This window comes from Scylla paramamosain, chromosome 3 (genome assembly GCF_035594125.1).
Source record: "Scylla paramamosain isolate STU-SP2022 chromosome 3, ASM3559412v1, whole genome shotgun sequence".
NCBI classification, from domain to species: domain Eukaryota; kingdom Metazoa; phylum Arthropoda; class Malacostraca; order Decapoda; family Portunidae; genus Scylla; species Scylla paramamosain.
This window is the reverse complement of record NC_087153.1, coordinates 35,238,022-35,243,021: the sequence shown is the minus strand read 5'-3', so window position 1 is coordinate 35,243,021 and position 5,000 is coordinate 35,238,022. Positions and strand designations below refer to the sequence as shown.

The 5,000-nt window shown below is 37.2% G+C and overlaps 1 long non-coding RNA gene across 3 annotated transcripts in view; it reads left to right on the top strand.

Moving 5' to 3' along the window:
- Nucleotides 1–5,000, top strand: part of LOC135094393 (uncharacterized) — a 52,830-nt gene that overhangs the window by 35,646 nt on the left and 12,184 nt on the right. The window contains exon 3 of one of the 3 annotated variants that reach the window (XR_010263786.1): nt 3,880–3,939. The exons of the other annotated variants lie outside the window; for them this stretch is intronic. This is a non-coding gene — a long non-coding RNA (uncharacterized LOC135094393). The remainder of the gene's footprint in view (nt 1–3,879; nt 3,940–5,000) is intronic. 3 annotated transcript variants of the gene reach the window in all.

The following is a 5,000-nucleotide window of genomic DNA, read 5'->3' as shown; positions in this document are numbered from 1 at the left end:
ATATATTTTCGTTCTCTCTCTCTCTCTCTCTCTCTCTCTCTCTCTCTCTCTCTCTCTCTCTCTCTCTCTCTCTCTCTCTCTCTCTCTCTCTCTCTGACGCACACACATACATTCATACATAAAAAAAGGAAGAAAGAAAAAGTGGTACCCAAGCAAAAACAAGAAGAAAAACAGGAAGGAAAGCGAAAAGACAAATATGAAAAAAATTCACCTTGAGTTGTACATTCACTGTCTCGTATTTTTTTCTTTCCATGTAATATTTTTCTGTCTTTTATCATCCATCCGTTTATTATTCTTTCTATCGTTCTTACCTTTTACAATTTTTTTCTTTCTTTATAGAATTGGCAACTTGTCATCTCGAGATTTTTTTATTTTATCTGCAGCAAGGTATTTTCTTTCTTTCTTTCTTTCTTTCTTTCTTTCTTTCTTTCTTTCTTTCTCTCTCGATCTGTTTATTTATTTACTCCTCTTTCTTTTCTATTAATCACTACATATTATCTTTTTATCTATCTGTTTCATTGTTTTGATTTACCTATATTTTATTTCAATTTTTACATTTTTTTTCTCTCTATAAAACTGACACATATCACTGGACTTTTCTGCAGCAAGATGTTTATTTATTTATTCATTTACTTATTTATTTGTTTATCATCTTGGTCCCCCATAACTTTTTACTTGTACTACTATTATGTACTGTTAACTGTTGAGGACGAGTTAGTAAGGAAAGAGAGTCATTCGTAGATATCAGTTCCGTATTCTTGAAGTCCTTGATGTCTCTGTAGTTGTGTTTCAGAGGCCACAGAGATGGTTAGGCGGGTTCTCATGAGTGTGTGTTTTTTTTTTTTCAGTTTATGATGCATATATTTAGTCATTACTGTTCTTCTTCAGTTCCTTCTTTATTTAGCTCTTTTTTATTTTTTTTTATTCCTTGGTCAGTCATTTTGCATTAGGAAAATTAACTTGCGCAAAAAATAAAGGAAGAAATAGATAGAAAAAATAAATAATAGATAGATAAATAAATATAATATACATTCATCTCACTTTACTTGGCAAATTCACTTGAACAAAAATAAAAGTAAATAAATAAAAAAATAAAATAAATGAATAAAAATAGTAGATAAATAAAAATATTAAACTCCTTTCTTCTTCTAACAACCAAACCACCTACGATATACATAATACTTTAATCTTCACGTGACTTCTTTCTTATCTCTCCTTCCTCCTCCTCCATCTTTAGTCTTTCTCTTATCATTCTTTGTATCGCAGACCCAGCCACTCTATCACTGCCCCTGCCCACACCTTCCTTCTGTCTCACGCACGTGTCCTCACCCACAAACCATATCAGCACCCTCTTTTCCGTCTTCACATCACACAAAAAGTTTACTCAGTTCCTGGTCTTTTGCTCCACTTACCCAAGATTTTCAGCCTAAGGGAAAGATTTATATAGTAAGCCCATGTTTTAAAACGCTTTGCTCTTTCACCACGGCTATTCTACAAGGCCACAGAACTGATTAGCCAGTTTCTCAAGAGTGTTTCTCCTGTTCATAATGTAAAAATATTATTAATCTGTCTCTAGCACCGTAAAAACACCCTTAAAAAAAACCTGCGTCACTTCAACTTCAGCCTTTTTGAAAGTAGTGAAGTGCGGCGTAGAAAGATTTCAGAATAGAGGGGTCAGTTTTCAGGAAACAACAAACAACGGTTCAAACTTGATACAGTTAATTAAAATGAAATAGGAAGCAATTGGTTCTCAAATAGAGTGGTAAATGAATGAAATAAATTCAGTAATCAGGTTGTTAGTGCCGAATCATTAGGAAACTTCTAAATGAATATCAGGCGAATATATATGTATCGGGTCGATGGAAATTGGTAGGCATGTTTCATAAAGGGACTCCCCACGCGTATACCTGATGGACTCTTGCAACTTTCCTTATTTTCTTATGTTCTCATATTCTTTCACTGCCATGGTCGTCTTTTGTTAGCTTTCAGAGCATAGTAGGAAATTTATATAAACACATAATATTATAACACACAAACAAAGGAGAGGATTGTAGTTAACTTATTTCTCGGCAACAAAACTATTAAGAGAAACTGTAGTACAAAAAATAAGTGTTTAGAAGTTGTAACTCCATTATAGAAAAATTTATACAGCAATGACAGGGTTAAGAAACAACAGATTTAAACACTTTTAGCGAGAACTGGACTTTACCAGTAAGGCACCACAGGAAAACAAGAGTGTGCATAATGAAGCTTGCAACAAAGGGAGTTTGGGAGACACAGGAACAGTCGTGACGTGCTCGCCTTGACTCGCCGCGTGACGTTATGTTAAGGCGCGATTGTGTGGTGCATTCCTCAGCATTTCTGGCTTGCATAATGGTTTTGAAAGTGTTGAATAATGCAGAGAGAGAGAGAGAGAGAGAGAGAGAGAGAGAGAGAGAGAGAGAGAGAGAGAGAGAGAGAGAGAGAGAGAGAGAGAGAGAGAGAGAGAGATTGTTTTCCTTCCCCTACACAGACACACACACACACATCCCTCACAAAAGGTTAACACACGCCAGTAAAATGTCTGTTGCTGTCATTTAGAAGACGTCACTTTGCACCTTCAGTGTACAGCTTCACTTTTTTACTCTCACCATCCTGCATGAACGAAGGCAAGGGGGTTTAAGAGGCGTTTAAGCCATGTATGTGCAATACTACGATGGCTTGGGGCATCTTGGCGGGGTTACTGCATAAATACTAATAATTTCATGCCCTCCTGACACCATTCCTCTCTTGAACCAGGCACTCACTTCACTGAACGCCGGTGGAATGATTACTATATTTGATGCTAAAAAAGGCATGGTTTTTATAAGAAATATCTCAATTTAGGCATGCTCTGTTTTGACAAATGATAAATGATTATAGTTTTGTTTTTCTATGATGTCTGTAAGACGCAGGGGTTTATAAAGAGTACTCTAATGTAAGACGCAGGGGTTTATAAAGAGTACTCTAGTGTAGGTATGCACTGTCTTGAACTAAATAGATGATGATAATAAATAATAATAGTTTTGTTATAGCTGAACTAAATTGATGATGATGATAAATAATAATGGTCTTGTTTTTGCTTGGTGTTTAAGACGCAGGAGTTTATAAAGAGTGCCTAAATCTAAATATTCCCTGCCTTGAAGTGATAAGTAATGATAGTCTTGTTTTCCTGTGACTTCTGTTAGGGGAGTGGCGCCTCAGTGGGGATTTTTTTTTCCTAATTTTTCGTTGCCCTTGGAAGCCCTCTCTTACATAAACGAATAAATAAATAAATAAGATCCCTAGTTCTTTGTACTGTCATAGAATTTCTTTTAACTTTTCTATGATGAAATCTCTCTGTTTACGATGAAGAATTGCAACTCTTTATAAATGCTTAGATTCTTTATAAATACCGTATGCTTCTTGATGTACATCCTGGCCCTGCCTTGAGAGCCTTCGAGTAAGGAAACGCACCAGTCACAAGGATAATTCGCTTCCTTGAAACTCCCCCTCACTCGTTTCCTCTTTTATCACTGTCCTTCTTTCTTTTTTAATAACACGAGTCTATAGAGTACTGTCCAAATGGAAGAAGTTATGAATATTCGGTATCTTTTGTTTGTTGAATACTGAGGTACGAGTAGGTATCTTATAATCCTAATTTTTCTTTCCATCTCAATTTCTCTTCCTCTTTCTCTCCCGCTTTTTTTTTCTTCATAAAATATACTTTCGTTTATCATGTGTCTTTTCAAGTTTCTCCCAGTTTTCTTTTCTTTCAGTTTTCTTCCTTTAGTGCAACTTTTGATCTCTCTCCAGCCTTTGGCTGGAGAGATTTTAGATTTAGATTTTCTCTTAACTTTCTTACCTGCTTTTCTTCTTTAGCCTGACTCCTGCTGCCTGGGGGTGTTGGTGGTGGTGGTGGTGGTCTTGAAATGGATCTAGGTAAGTTGACCCATTTCTTTGTGATGATGATGATGATGATGATGATGATGATGATGATGATGATGATGATGATGCGATTTTTATTTATTTTTTATTATACGTTTTCATTATTTTAGTGTTTATTTTTTTCTTTCATGTTTGTTGCTTATTTTGTTTGATTAGTTTATTTGTTTTTGTTTGTTCTTGGTTGTGGTGCTATTATTATTATTGTTGTTATCATTATCACTATTATTATTTTGCGCATATGTACTGCAATCAGAACCAAAAAAATACAACACCACAAAACCTTAGTTCCCAATACTAAAACACAACAGTAATTTCCCGAGCGTACAACAACACCCCACTACTGAAGGAAGTAAACATAACCACCGCCTTAACCTCCTCTGAGTCTGACCACGGCGCCTTACTGCAGCTACGGAAACTCAGGAGAAGCTAAGACGGAGATAAGTGGTTCCTGACGGGAGTGGAGTGGAGAATACTGCCACATACACACCCACGCACATACCCAGCCATCCACACACACGCACACCCCTACACATACCCACACACACGCACAGAGGAAGGTAGGAAAAGAAAGATCTTGTATAGTCAAGCTCTCGTCATTGCACCCACTAAGAGAAACATAGCACTAACATCACTAAGGTACATTTAAATACTTTTCGTGAGAGACTCTGCATAGGAAATATACAGGATGCTTTTATGATTGACTCTAGCCCTCTCGCTCTTGGCCGTGGGTACGTGCACCTCTCCGTGTGAACTCAAGAAGCGCTGGTGTGGAGCCCTGACTGGTTTTTGTGGGTCTGGCACAAGTCTGGGTGGCTCTGATGGGCACTGGGTTGCATGAATGTTGGGTTCTGGTTCAGTCTTAGTGGTGGTGGTGGTGGTGGTGGTGGTAGTGGTGGTGGTAGTAGTAGTAGTAGTAGTAGTAGTAGTAGTAGTAGTAGTAGTAGCAGTAGTAGGAGTAGGAGTAAGTGTTGGTGTTATTGATTTAATAGTGTAAGAGAGAGAGAGAGAGAGAGAGAGAGAGAGAGAGAGAGAGAGAGAGAGAGAGAGAGAGAGAG